General features: G+C 42.8%; 1 protein-coding gene across 21 annotated transcripts in view; it reads right to left on the bottom strand.

Annotated features, from left to right (window-relative positions):
• The window catches only part of AKAP13 (A-kinase anchoring protein 13), a 278,974-nt gene that overhangs the window by 247,466 nt on the left and 15,690 nt on the right, over positions 1 to 15,818 (bottom strand). The gene's annotated exons all lie outside the window — the stretch shown is intronic.

The following is a 15,818-nucleotide window of genomic DNA, read 5'->3' as shown; positions in this document are numbered from 1 at the left end:
GTGTGTGTGTGTGTGTGTGTGTGTGTGTGTGTGTGTGTGTATGTATATATATGTATATATATATATATGTCTTTTTTCCTTTTTCGTAAGCTTTTATGTGCATATTCTTTCTAGCCAGGTTTTACCTACGTAAACTAAGTTGTTCTACAGCCCTGGTTCTGTGAAATCTCATTCACAAGTTTCTGGGCCTTTTTTCTGCTGACAAACTGCAACTCTGTGTTGCTCTCTGGGAGACTCAGAATATGCATATATATATGTGTGTGTGTGTGTGTGTGTGTGTGTGTGTGTATACATATATTTAAAAAAGAAAACAACTACAATAATAATCAGTGCTGCTCCCGTCTGTTGGACCTGCCGATGACTTTATATTAATGCAACTAAAAGAAGATCAATCTTCCCCCTCTATCAGATAACAAGACCCTTCCAAATCTTCCAGAGATATCCCTCCTTACAACAACTGTCGTGCAAATATGAAGAAAGCTGGGGAGGAAGCAGCCAGATGTTTTGACTCAAGGACACAAAGGTTTCAAGAAAACAAACCGTACCGCCACCATCCTGCTGCTTTTCTTCACCTTTAATCACTATCACAAAATCAGTTTAGCTGAACTGAAGACTGGAGAGATAAAACCTCGCAAAAACAAACACAAGAGCAGAGGAAGGGGAGATAACTCAATTGGGGTCCCCCCTCCTTTAAAAAAAAGAACATTTCCAGCCTTCTATAATATTAAACAGGTCTTTGTGGTTTAATTTGAAAATGATTTTTTTTTCAAATTTTGGGTCCAATTTAGTGATATGATCAGCTTGCTCACAAAGCACATAGAACAAATAACTACATTTTATTGAGTTGAATCATCAAAAAGTAAACCAACATAGTACTTGGGCATGGTAGGGGAGTCAACCTATCAGCAATCTAGACATGAATCAATTATATTATTTAGTTCCCATGACTAATCCTTAAGGAACTAGCAGATGACTTTACTTCTAGCAACTGAAAAGGAGAGGACAGGCAAATATCTTGAAGCCTACGAAGGACATTTCAGCTTCCACTTTCCCTATTAGACAAGTCTTTGAAAGTTGTCTTTGTAAGATGGAAGTGATATGGATTTTTTTGGGGAAGTTACAATATTCTACTTCTCTAAATGTATGGAGAGCTAGCATTTTTTTAATTCAGTAAAAGGATACATTTGTATTGTTGTTTATAAACTGCCTAGCTGCTCAAAAAAGGTTTTGCTTTCTCCCCCCAAAGTAAACGAACTGAAATGTTTCATTTATGGAAAGAAAATAAAAACAAACTCTTCAATAAATGTGAATAGGATTTAATTGGAATGTTGCTAAACAGTTCAAATGTAATAACTCAATGGTACATGACTTAATAGGAGGGACTGCAATTCACTGGTACGCTGGATGTTCGTAATCTAGATTTGGTATCTAGATAGCATTGTAAGCATTCTGGTTCCACCTTGACTTAAACAAATTTTATTATGTTATATTAAGAATTGCTGTTACGAAATGTGGTGTTTCCAAAAAACAGAAAGCTTTGTGCTAAAAAAAACCCGATAACATCACTGTGGGAATGAATGGACCAGATTTATCTGGTGACCTACATAAATCTTTATGTAATACCATAATACTGTCCCTCCCCAAATCCCTAAAGCTATTACTTCTACTATATGTTTAGTCAAATGTACATGTACACAGTTAAGCCACTACAAGGCACGTTTCTATGCATCTGTGGATAGATTAGCTGTGAGCACCCTAGCAAAACCTAGCTTGATTCCTGTGGGCCACCTTCTTAGCAAGAAGTGACAATGTTTCATCAACTGCCTCGATCCACTCTAAAATCCTAGGACTGTGATACGGCATGCGTGCCACAGATGGCACTTGGAGCCATATCTGTGGGCATGCGAGCGTTGCCCTAGGTTAGCTCTAGCATGCATGCGCGCGCCAGCCAGCTAATTTTTGGGCCTTCCGGGCCCACTGGAAGTCAGGAAAAAGGCCATTTCTGGCTTCTGGGGGGCCGTTGAGGGGGGGGAAGGCAGTTTTCACCCTCCCCAGGCTCCTAAAAAGCCTCTGGAGCCTGGGAAGGGTGAAAAACGGGCCTAATGGGGCTACTGGTAACCTTTTTGCTGTCATGTGCCAAAAGCGGGGAGAGTGCGGGGGGGTCACGCGTGCATGCGTGGGGGGCTAGGGTGTGTGGTATTGAATTATGGGTGTGGGCACGCGCGTGTGCGACCCCCCCTGTGCTCCCCCCACTTTTGGCACGTGACGTCAAAAAGGTTAGCCATCCCTGTCCTAGGATTTTCTGATGGTTTCTCATAGGAGCCATGGTGGCGCAGTGGTTAGAATGCGGTACTACAGGCTACTTCTGCTGACTGCCTCAATTTGGCTGTTCGATTCTCACCGGCTCAAGGTTGACTCAGCCTTCCATCCTTCCGAGGTGGGTAAAATGAGGACCCAGATTGTTGAGGGCAATATGCTAACTCTGTAAACCGCTTAGAGAGGGCTGTAAAGCATTGTGAAGCAGTATATAGTAAGTCTAAGGGCTACTGCTATTGCAAATTATTGTTGCTATCTGTTGCTCTATAGTTGATCTAAATAGCAACATGTGCCTGCAAATTCATGGGATATAGAGTCCAGCTTTCAAATTAGATCTAATGTCACTAAAGAGATGATTCATTGTGACTTTTTTCAACAGCAGGAGGGAGAATTTTTTGCAAACATTGGAGCCAATCAGTAACTGCCAGGCTCAATGCAGGGGTGAAATCCAGCAGGTTCTAACAGGTTCTGGAGAACCGGTAGCAGAAATTTTGAGTAGTTTGGAGAATTGGCAAATACCACCTCTGGCTGGCCCCAGAGTGGGGTAGGAAGGGAGATTTTGCAATATCCTTCCCCCAGGAGAGGTGGGAATGGAGATTTTGCAATATCCTTCCCCTGCCAGCCCATGAAGCCACGCCCACAGAACCGGTAGGGAAAAATTTTGGATTTCACCCCTGTTCAATACTACTAAATGAGAACTGGTTTGCTTACCCACACATCCTCGCCCAATTCCTAACCTGAAGGTCCCACATCATGTTTCCTTTCCTACAAAGCCATTGTACCAACCTGCAACAGGGTCACAGTTTATCTAGCCAAGGCTTATCATATTGTCTGAATACAGCTTCAATAGCAAGCCATCTGAATGACAAATGTTGAATCACGTTTCATAAAATCATGGCTGAAAAAAAAAGTCATCATTAAGCTAATCGTGAACTGGAGCGCCGTAATACCTACCCTGTTTCCCTGAAAATAAGACATCCCCTGATAATAAGCCCAATCAGGCTTTTGAGCGCATGCACTAAAATAAGCCCCCCCCCAAAAAAATAAGTGCTCCCCAAAAATATTTAAATGCACGTGCAGCCGGTCCCCACCATTTCCTCTGGTTAGGGTTAGGGAGGTAGAGCTGGAAATCAGGTAAGAAGGCAAGAGGAGCCCCGTCTTTCTCCAGGTGCCCCAAAATTATAAGACCTCCCTGAAAATAAGGCCAAGCGCTTATTTCGGGGTTCAAAAAAATATAAGACAGGGTCTTATTTTCAGGAAAACATGGCACACTTGGTCCCTGAGCAAAGTCTCTCTTAAAGAACCACTTCCATAAGTAACAGAACAAGGCACATAAAAAAAAAAAAAACCTTGCGCAGGGTTCAAACAAGTTCACCTTTTCTACTTCAGAAGAATCTAACCATAGAGCCTAACCTAGGAATCATTCAACTGTCTAGGTCAGATAAGCAAAAGTACTTATTTCAAATAAAAGCTCCCCGATGACCGACAGGAATATTGCAAATCCATTTCCTAGTTTCAGGTTCTTCGAATTACCCTAGCAACCACCCTGTTTGCTTACAGCCCAGTCTTTAATTACTTGTGGCCCTCCCTCATACTTTGCTCCAAAATGAGAGATGCCGTTTTTTCCCAATGCGCAATTCAGTTCTGGCAGAAGGCTAATAACCAGCTTGACAGGTTCTGACAGGTTGGGAGGGCAGCCAAGACAGCAGGAGTTGCCAGCATGGCAGAACAAACCGGGTCAGGTTTATAGCACTTCCTTCATGAATTTTCTGGGACAGACAGAAGATGGTAGATTTTAAAAATCCACCAGAAAACCAGTTAATAACTTGAAAAACTCTTCCACTGACTTTTTTTTTTTTTGCTGAAGGAAGTCCATCCAACGAAGGTGGAAATTGAAACCTAAAAATTTCTCTGCAACTAAATAAATACCCTGCTTCCCCGAAAATAAGACCCAATCGGAAAATAAGCCCTAGCATGATTTTTCAGGATGCTTGCAATATAAGCCCTACTCCAAAAATAAGCCCCAGTTAAGATTGTCAGCAGATAGAGGCGTTTAGTATTGTATTTTCCCCAAAATAAGACCTAACCGGAAAATAAACCATAATGCGTCTTTGGAGCAAAAATTAATATAGGTAAAGGTAAAGGTTCCCCTCGCACATATTTGCTAGTCGTTCCCGACTCTAAGGGGCAGTGCTCATCTCCGTTTCAAACCCAAAGAGCCAGCGCTGTCTGAAGATGCCTCCGTGGTCATGTGGCCAGCATGACTCAATGCCAAAGGTACACGGAACGCTGTTACCTTCCCACCAAAGGTGGTCCCTGTTTTTCTACTTGCATTTTTTACGTGTTTTCGAACTGCTAGGTTGGCAGAAGCTGGGACAAGTAACAGGAGCTCACCCAATTACGCGGCACTAGGGATTCAAACCGCTGAACTGCCAACCTTTCGATCAACAAGCTCAGTGTCTTAGCCTCTGAACCACCATATCCCCCCCAAAAATAATATAATAACTGGTCTTATTTTGGGGAAAACACTGTAGTTACATTATACCATGCAGGAATATAAAACAAAGTCTTAATTGAAGGAGTAAAGCCAGGACTTTGAGCAACTTCATACACTGTTGAACTAAAACTCCCAACAACTTTCATCCTTGGTTGTGCTGGTTGATGTTATTGGGAGCTTGACTGGAGTAATATCTAGAGGACCACAGGGTCCACAAACCCCTGATCTGTTGAAAAGAGGGAGGGAAGTCCTCATTTAGCAACTGTTCAAAGTCACAATGGACCTCCCCAGAGCTACTTAAGGACCAGTTTTGAAGTTCTGACGGCTACATACACACACACACTGAAGTCACATGATTGCATTTTGGCCTTATCTCTAGAAGGAAGAAGGCGGAGTTAACCCATATTGGAGAAACAAAAGTACCAGGTAATGCAAGTGAACACGGTTGGGCAACGCACAAATGTATTTACTTATGTCTTAAATCAGATTTAGGTAGCCGGGTCTTTTCAAATGAAAAGCCAGGACTTGCCTGGCACCAAAAAGCAAATTGTAAAGTCAAGAGAAGTATGTTCCAAAATTGTGCAGTGTGACAATACACAAGAAGTGTCATTTCCCAGCTCAGGGATTCTGTAAAAGTTTGTCCTCCAAACTTTAAGTTTAATTCCATTTCAGAAACAGCTGAACAAAGATTTATGGTATGACGTATTCTGTGAAATCAGAGTAATTGAACCTTGATAATGAAAGGGCAAATCAGCATTTTGCTATGTAGAAAATCCGATGACTGGGTAAGGTTCTCCATAAAAATCAAGTTGATAAAAGCTGGGTTTTTTTTTCTTTTATGGCCACAGAATTGAATACAGGCAGTCCTCGAAGTATGGCCACAATTGAGCCCAAAATTTCTGTTGCTAACCAAGGCAGGTATTAAGTGAATTTTGCCCAGCTGTTAAAATGAATCACTGCAGCCGTTAAATGGATCGTGCAATCATTAAGTGCATCTGCCTTTCCCTATTGACTTTACTTGTCAATAGTAGGTTGGGAAGGTTACAAAAGATCAATCAATCAATCAATCAATCAATCAATCAATCAGAATAATGCTGGAAGGAACCTTGGAGGTCTTCTAGTCCAACCACCTGCTCAAACAGGAGATCCTATACTGTTTCAGATAGATGGCTGTTTAGTCTTTTCTTAAAAACTTCAGTGATGAACCACCCACAACTTCTGGTGGCAAGCTGTTCCACTGGTTAATTGTCCTCACTGTTAGGAAGTTTCTTCTTACTTCCAGGTTGCTTCTCTCTTTGGTTAATTTCCATCCATTGTTTCTTGCTCTCCCTTCTGGTGCTTTGGAGAATAAATTGACCCCCTCCTCTTCTTTGTGGCAGCCTCTCAAATACTGGAACACTGCTATCATGTCCCCTCCAGTCCTTCTTTTCTCTAGGCGAGTGTCTGTGGACCACTGGTGGTCCGTGAGAAAATTTCAGTGCAGAAAAATTATTTGCATTTTTTATATTGCACTAAATCAGGGGTCCTCAAACTACAGCCCCTGGGCCAGATATGTGCAATGAACGTTTGTGTTGCTGCAGAGAGTCTCCCCCTTCAGGGTCTTTTTGTGTAGATCGGAGGGGGGCAGAAATTCCAACTTGGGGTCTGCTTCAGCCTCCTGGTGAGGGGCTTTGGGGAAAGGCTGGAGGGAAGCGCCACTGGTGGCAAAGAGCCGGAGGGCCTTGTTCCAGTGGGACCGCCTCATGGCTTGGAACTGGCTGACCATCTCAGTCTGCTGAGCATCCAGGTGCCGGTACCTGGCCTTGCACTCCCGCAGGTCTTCCCTCTGCTTGGAAAGTCTATGCTCCTAGTCCTCAGTGAAGTGCTTCTACTGAGCCTCCTCGGCCAGATCCAATTTGAACTGAGCTCTTTTGCCAACTCTTTCTCGTGGTGGCTGCTTAGCTCCAACAACTGCTTTCTGTTGGGGCCCTAAGGAGCCCGAGCGGGCAGGCAAGTAGTAATGAGTATAGGCTGGCAAAACACCCCTCGACGTGAGTGACATCGAGTTGGCCACGCCCACCCAGTCACATGACCACCTTGCCAGTCAGACATTAGGCAGATCATATTAGTGGTCCGCGGGATTTAAAATTATGAATTTAGTGGTCCCTGAGGTCCGAAAGGTTGGTGACCCCTCCTCTAGACTAGCCATACCCAATTCCTGCAACCTTTCTTCATATGTTTTGGTCTCCAGGTCCTTGATCATCTTAGTTACATAGACGATCACAGAACTTTCAAATTTCAAATCTTTATTGTCAGTGCACAACATATGTTCAATGAGATTGGCTGAGCTCCCTCAGTGCACCCCCCGCCAACACAGTGAAGACAGAAAACCCCTAACCCACTAAATCATATTAACAAAACACCCAGTCCTATTGCACCAGTGTGAACAAGTTACACATTGCGCCGGCCCTGCAGTCCATCATACTACATAGTTATGATGTTACTTCTCATTCAGGAGTCTGACAGCCCACGGATAAAAACTGTTCTTCAGCCTGTTTATGGGTCTGGCTATCCTTCCCGATGGTAGGAGGGTAAAGAAGTGGTGACCAGGGTGAGAGACGTCCCTCGGGATCCAGCAACCGTCATAAATACACGGCAGTTGCCAAGCGCTCAAATTTTGATCACATGACCTTGGGGATTCTGCAATGGTCATAAGTGTGAAAACTGGTCATAGGTCACTTTTTTTTCAGTGCTGTTGTAACTTCTAACGGTCACTAAATGAATGGCTTTAAGTCAAGGACTACCTGTAACCATTCTAATGTGGTTTCCCCCCCCTCACCCAAAGCCACCACTTTTCAATCACCTAGCAGCAGAGGTGGGTTTTAGCAGGTTCTGACCAGTTCTGGAGAACCGGTAACGGAAATTTTGAGTAGTTCAGAGAACCAGTAGTAAAAATTCTGACTGGCCCCGTCCCCACCTATTCTCTGCCTCCCAAGTCCCAGCTGATTGGGAGGAAATGGGGATTTTGCAGTAACCTTCCCTTGGAGTGGGGAGGGAATGGAGATTTTACAATATCCTTCTCCTGGAGTGGGGTGGGAATGGAGATTTTACAGGACCCATCCTCTGCCATGCCCACCATGCCATGCCCACAGAACCGGTAGTAAAAAATTTTGAAACCTAGCAGGGAAACAAAAGGTGTTCCCACCTCTTGAAACATAAAAGCGTCTTATTTGGCTTTAACTGTTTGTCTTTCCGTATGCAGAAACCAAAACTCGGGAGTTGAGCTTTAATATATATCCCTTTACCATCGCTACCACTATTCTCAAATTATACCCTGGTTTACAGAACAGGACTTTTGTAAAGTCACTAAACAACAGGCTTCCTGTGTATTATCCTGCAATTAGGAGAAGCTAAAAAGGCAAAAAGGAAGTGTGTAATACAAACAAATTCAGCCACCCGGTTTTCTACTTCGCAATACAACCCAGCGAAGAGCCATTTTTTTTTTATTTTGCTTCAATGGGACGAGTTAATGTTTAATTTTTACCCCCTTTCATTAATGATCTTGGGCTGGTACATTGCTAAGTGAATCCAGAAAACAAATGTTTCAATAAGAGCTGTACAGCTGCAGCAAACTAAAAGAAAAATTGAGTTCAGCGTCTCAGTTTCAAATACTGTTTCAACCACATGCTTCCAGAAGAACACAGAAATTAAAAACAATGAACGCAATGACCGTCGTCATCGATACGAGGGCAAGCAGAACCTCTGAAGATTCTCCAACGTGAATGCTAAATATGATAATCTTGACATAGAACAAAGAATTATAGAGTTGGAAGGAAAGGTCTGCTCAAGCGGGAGAACCATTTTAGACAAATGGCTGTCCAGTCTCTTTTTTTGAAAGCCTCCAGTGATGGAGCACCCACAACTTCTGAAGGCAAAGCTGTTCCACTGATTGATTGTTCTCACTGTCAGGAAACTTCTCCTTAGTTCTAGGCTGGAGCTCTCCTTTGATTAGCTTCCATCTATTGTTTTTTGTCTTGCCTTGTGGTGCTTTGGAAAACAGTTTGACCTCCTCATCATTGTAGGAACCCTACTTATTGACCTGACGGTAGGTTAAAATGGATGTGCTTAATGTCGTGGCCCGCCGGCGGCCAGCAGAGCTGGCAGCAGAGTCGGACAGTGAGGAGGTTGGGGAGGAACTTGGGCCAGTCCTGGGGGCTGGAGATGAGAACTCTGCGTCAGAGGCAGAGAGGGAGATAGCAGCGAGGCAGAGGAACAGATGGAGCCTGTTCCCAGTGTGTTCATGGTCAGAGCTGCCAGAAGACAAGAACAACTCAGAAAGTAGGGTCGACTCAGGAGTAAAAGCAACACTTTGGAGGTGATTGGCCCCTCCCATAGGAAACAAAAGAGGAGAAAACAGGGAGAGGGCTTTTGCAGGAAACAATTAGTTCATTCCATGACTCTGAGAGACTCTGTGCCAAGTTTTGCCTTGTACTGTGTTTGGAAACTAGTTACCTGGCAGCCTTCCAAGTGAGATAAGGTCTGTGTTGATAAATATTCCTTTGAAAAACTGTTTGGACAGGCCTTGCTGACTGTGAATGAAAGGAATTCACAGTTGTGTAAATAAAAGAGATTTTGCTGGGACCAAGACTCTGCTCCCTGCTTTTTAAGGGAGCCTAGGTCAGAACACTTAACACCATTCAGATGTTCTGTACAATTCTGATATTTACCCATTGGCTACCTGGGAGGTTGAGGGGCACTAAAATCCAAATTTATTTGCAGAGTCCCAAGTTTTCTCAACCCTGGCTTACACCTTCCCACAAAGGTAGTGGAACCCACTGAGATGGATTCTTAAATAAATGCCATTTCTTTGCAGCAATGCTTCAGTTGCTAGTCTACTTTTTTATGACACTTGTTTCCCCACAAGCTTAAATTGCAATGGAGAAGATACCAAGATACCAAAAGGCCCAAAACTTTAAATCCAACATGAATGCCCTGCATTTTAACAAGAGCAGCAAGCCATTTGTAATGCCCAATTCCAACCTAGCAGAAACCAAACTAAATTAAACTAAACTAAGCTGTATTATTTAAGTAGAGCTCTCACAACACACTAGTTGAATCAAGGGTGGGGGGAGAGAGAAACTTCTTCAGAAAAGGTTTCCCGTCACTTTGATTCACTTGCTCGAGCCACAAAATAAACCTTTCCTTAATTTATTTTTCACAAAAAAAGCCAAGTTAAGCTTCACATATTTGCCACCTTCTTTTATTTAGATAAAGGTAAAGGTTCCCCTTGCACATATGTGCTGGTCGTTCCCAACTCTAGGGGGCGGTGCTCATCTCCGTTTCAAAGCCAAAGAGCCAGTGCTGTCCGAAGACATCTCCGTGGTCATGTGGTTGGCATGACTCAACACCAAAGGCGCACGGAACGCTGTTACCTTCCCACCAAAGGTGGTCCCTATTTTTCTACTTGCATTTTTTACGTGCTTTCGAACTGCTAGGTTGGCAGAAGCTGGGACAAGTAACGGGAGCTCATCCCGTTACGTGGCAGTAGGGATTCGAACTGCTGAACTGCCGACCTTTCGATTGACAAACTCAGCGTCTTAGCCAATGAGCCACCGTGTCCCTGAGAGGTGCCTTTTTTTACAAGTGGCCCAAATGCCTAGGGCACAGTGTATTGTAAGCAGAAACAAGTTGGAGGACAGTAGATTGAGGAGCATCAGTAATATATTGGATTATATCCAAAGGTTGTGTCCTAAAATGCCAGCATTCCGTGGAGCATTTCTACATTTAGAACCAAAAGCAAGATCAAATGAAACCATGCCAGCGAACAATCAAGTACTGTCCAACCTTTCAGAGAACCGTTTCACGCAGCACAATTTTTCCTCCAGAAAGCTCTGACAACAACATCTTGCACCACCATCGCTAAAGAGGCCAAACCCATTATTTTGTCACCAGCAGTTTGCAAAGCTTGGACGGAGGTAAGTGGGTGCACACCCAGCAGGTTTTGGAAAGCGCTTAGGGGTGCAGCACACATATCGCCACCGGGGAGGGAGGGAAAATTATGATCATCGTGTTGTTATCGGCAGAAAACAGGCCAAGAGCCACGGTGGAATGTCGCCTGGGCTCAAGAGCAACACAAGGTGACAAATCTTCATAGCTCAAATTTTGTGTCCTCAAACTTTGTTACCGAAGCAGGTTTTGGCAAAGGATGTTTTCTATCACGTCTATTGCTTCAGTGACTATCCAGCCAAGTCATTCTCTGTTGTGCCCTTCTTCTTTTGCCCTCAGTCTTTCCCAGCATTAGGCTCTTCTCCAGTGAGTCATTAGGTGGCCAAAGTATTTGAGTTTCCTCTTCAGGATCTGGCCTTCTAAAGAGCAGTCAGGGTTGATCTCCTCTAGGACTGAACTGTTTGATTGCCTTGCAGTCCAAGGGACTCACAGGAGTCTTCTCCAGCACCAGAGTTCAAGGCCTCAATTCTTTGATGCTCAGCCTTCCTTATGGTGCAACTTTCACAGCCATACATTGCAACTGGAAAAACCATAGCCTTGACTATACACATTTCTGTTGGCAGGGTGATGTCTCTGCTTTTTAATGTGCTGTCTAGATTTGCCATAGCTTTCCTCCCCAGGAGCAAGCAACTTTTAATTTCTTGGCTGCAGTCCCCATTTGCGGTGATCTTGGAGCCCAGGAAAATAAAATCTGTCACTACCTCCATTTCTTCCCCATCTATTTGCCAGGAATTGAGAGGTCCGGATGCCATGATCTTAGTTTTCTTAAGATTGAGTTTCAAGCCAACTTTTGCACTTTCCTTCTTCACCCACATCAAGAGGCTCTTTAGTTCCTCTTCGTTTTTCTGCCATTAGAGTGGTATCAGGGTTTTATAACTATGCAAAAAAAAAAAAGTTCTGTTTTTTAAATGTTTTATGTCTTGTTGTCTAAAGGGATCGATCATTGCCCACAATAAAGTTATATGTAGAATAACCAACAAATTGTGGCAGTTGGGAAATGTAAATGAACATGTAAGGAAAAAAAATAGGATAAGAGCCTCTGAATTGTGAGAACAAATGGTCTGAAAAGGGGGCAAGAGAATAAATTTCAAAGTTTAGAGAGGCATTTTGACCTTGACTGAACAAAATATCCTCCAACCAGCCAAGTAGATTCCACTTCAGCCCGGAAAGCTTGTGAAAATATTAACCAGGTAAAGGTGGTTGCTAAGCATTTCCTCTTTAAACCCTGAAAGGTACAAAGCTCCTTTGGTGGCAGAGTTCCAACGGGGAACACTGCGTAAGATTTAAATGGAAACTAACAAGATTTCCATACAGAAACTATGTGCGGAATGAAAGGGCGTAAGATACGGAACATAAAATTGTTGTGAGCATTTCACAAAAGAAAATGATTAGCCAAGATTTTAAGCGCAGGCAAGAATAAAAGCTGATAGGTTATAGAACATCAGCCACTGGGGGGAACAAAGAAAAAATTAAATTAAAAAAATAGGACATTATTTGAAAGCACTAGTAAAGTAAAAGGAAGGAATATGAAGTTGATTTATCTGATCAAGCTAAAATGCATATGTTGTTAGCTCTGGTTTATTGGGTTATTGTTGATATCAGAACTGAAATGACAAAGTTTACGGATTTGTTTATAAATAAGAGATGGGATATTGGAAAAAGAGTTTACAGATTACAGATTAACAGAGTTGGAAGGGACCTATTAGGTCATCTAGTCCAACCCCCCGCCCAAGCAGACCCTACCCCATTTTTGACAGACATACATTTTTGACAGACAATCCAAACCAGATTATTTGCTGTATTTTAAGAGAAAATGATGTTACTAATATGTTTATACAATCTTTATATGTTTATATATGTATATCTTTTCCTTTATTATATTTTCATTTTTTCTTTCTTTTCTTTCTCTATTTTCCTTTCCTCTTTTCTACGCCTTCTTTTTCTTTTTATTCTTGTAATTTTTTTCAGTTTGTATTAGTTTTTACTGTTGTAATTAGAATCCTTACTGTATAAAAAGAAGATTGCAGTGATTCATGTGAATGTACTATGTAGGGAGCCAAGAATCATGGTTATTATTCGGAGTATTCAAAGGGACCCTTAGCAACCTCGAATTAAGACTGATTTGGGATTTTGGCCAGGCATGTTTGTGTACCCAACAATGGCAGTTTGCCAAACATGGCGCATCGCATAAACTGAGATAATACAAGACAGTTGTTAAAACTGCTTTTCAAGCAATTGAAAATAAATCTCCACGCTTTCCATCATACTGCAGGACCACTAAAAGCAGAGAAGGAATCAACAACTGCATTTAAAACCTCCGTTTCAATAACTTATCAAGTTACAGTTTACATTTGCTAAAAACAAGCCTAGGCTGTTTATTCTCCTATAAATAAATAGATTGGATTACACACTTTTACTAAAAACTAGAGAGGTATTGTTTTATATATATATATAAAACATATATATATGTTTTTCTTCTAGCCAGGTTTTCCCTACGTAACCAAGGTTTTTTGTAGCTCCAGCTCAGTAGCTACAAAAAACCTTGGTTACATAGGGAAAACCTGGCTAGAAGAAAAACACACATAAACCCTACGAAGAAGTAAGAAAAAAAAATATATATATATATATATATATATATATATATATATATATATATATATATATATATATATATATATATATATATATATATATATACACACATACATACATACACACACACACACACACACACACACACACACACACACACACACATACAATGAGAAAGGGATGTGGTGGCTCAGTGGCTAAGACGCTGAGCTTGTCGATCGAAAGGTCGGCAGTTCAGTGGTTCGAATCCCTAGTGCCGTGTAATCGGGTGAGCTCCTGTTACTTGTCCCAGCTTCTGCCAACCTAGCAGTTCGAAAGCAGGTAAAAAATGCAAGTAGAAAAATAGGGACCACCTTTGGTGGGAAGGTAACAGAGTTCCGTGCGCCTTTGGCATTGAGTCATGCCGGTCACATGACCATGGAGACGTCTTTGGACAGTGCTGGCTCTTCGGCTATGAAACGGAGATGAGCACAGCCTCCTAGAGTCGGGAACAACTAGCACATATGTGCGAGGGGAACCTTTACCTTTACATAATGTGATTGAAGGAAAATTCTGCTTGCATTCCATGGTTTAGATCAGGGGTGTCAAACTCAAGGCCTGGGGGGCGGATTCAGCCCATGGGGTGCTTAGATCTGGCCTGTGGGGCCACCCTGGACTGGTCTGTGGTGCCTCTGCCATCAAAAACAGAGCTCAGGAGGGCCGCCCGTGGCTCTCCCAAGCTCCGTTTTCCCTGGCAGAGGGTTGCAGGAGGCCACCGCAGTCAAAAACGGAGCTTGGGAGCCCATTACCGCTGGCAGAGTATTTGGACCACCACAGGTGCCCCCGACATTGAGCTGGCCACATCCCCTGGCCACGCCCCCACCCACCCCCCAAGGTCAAACAACCCTGATGTGGCCCTCAATGAAATCGAGTTTGACACCCCTGCTTTAGATAGAGACATGGACTGATAAGGTTTAAAAAGTCACGCCAAGGAATGAAATCAATGGACGTGAATTCTATAACTGGCCTGATTTTAAACTCCTTGCGTTTGCTACTGATGTGCCATGCTCAGAAACTCTACTTTCTGCTTTCTTATCGTTAACTAAAGAACATAAAGGTAAGATCTCTGGCTTCTAAAGCCACATAAAGGTTAATTTCACGGAAGGAACGCAGCCAAGTATTATTTAATAAAGCTAATGGACTCACAAGAGCTAAGGCGGAATTTCTAAGGCAGCTTTGCAAATAAGCCACCCAGAGATCCTAGTTGTTAAGGCTGCCAATGTTTTTGCTTGCCTGATCGGTTGAAACAAAGGGGCTGCGTCTCTTCACAAGGGCTGTGAACAATGAGGCTTCCTTCTTCGAACAGGTCATTTTCTTACTTCTGCTGCGGGCAGAGGAGAGACGGCGATACCCGCTTCTCTTTTGTGCAAACACTCACTCACCTGTCCAGAATTTTCTTCACTTGCATGAAGGATTCTACTCATTTATAGTTGGCTGGTTCTGAAAGATAAGATCCGCTCCAGGGGACAGTTATGATTATGGAAAGGGTAGGATGCAATTCAGTCCTGTACTGCGGCCCAAGCTGAGGTTATCAGCTTGCTTAAGTCACTCATTCAATTTTTCTGGCCGCCCTTCTCAAACATATGACTCTGGGCAGCTGACGAAGATTAGAAACAAGATAAAAAAACATCACAGAAAAAGATAAATAGCAGATAAAGGGACCAAAAGAAAGGCAACCACAAAAGGGTTCTAACTGACGAAAGAACCTTATTCACTCAGCAGGCAGGCAGAACATTAAGAGTTAGGTGGGACTGGGAAAATGGGTGATATCTACCCTGTTTCCCCCAAAATAAGACATCCCCTGATAATAAGCCCAATCAGGCTTTTGGGTGCATGGCAATAAGACCAAGCGCTTATTTCAGGGTTCAAAAAAAATATAAGACAGAGTCTTATTTTCGGGAAAATACGGTATACAGAAGGTTGTACATCACCTGCAATTAAGCTAACTATGGTTTATTCCATTTAACCACATTTTTCCCACGTCAGCCAACAATGTGGAACAGTGGATCATAGCCGGAGACTGACACAAGGTGCCACCTGCACATAATCCCTTGGTTACCTCTTGCAATCAGGGTAATGGGTAAAGATGAGGCAGATTTAACTGTTTCAACACACTACTCTGTATCAACACTGATTAAGATAAAGGACAGGTGCCTCTCCTCTCTTTTTTCATTTCCACAAGGGCAAGCAAACAACAGAGAAATCTGAGGACGCTGGCTGCCCAATTTCCAGCAGAATGGAGCCGTAACCAACTCTTCGGCGGGCTCTGATGCAAAAAGAAAACTAAGACGCTATGAATAATTGACCAATCTTTGTCTCCCAGCAACATGCTGCTTTAAAAGGTCCCCTAAATCGAAAGGACACCTCAAAAAAGAGGACCACTTTCATG

Source organism: Pantherophis guttatus, chromosome 13 (assembly GCF_059756535.1).
Source record: "Pantherophis guttatus breed Tessera chromosome 13, ASM5975653v1, whole genome shotgun sequence".
Classification (NCBI taxonomy): Eukaryota; Metazoa; Chordata; class Lepidosauria; order Squamata; family Colubridae; genus Pantherophis; species Pantherophis guttatus.
This window is presented reverse-complemented; position numbering and strand designations above follow the sequence as displayed.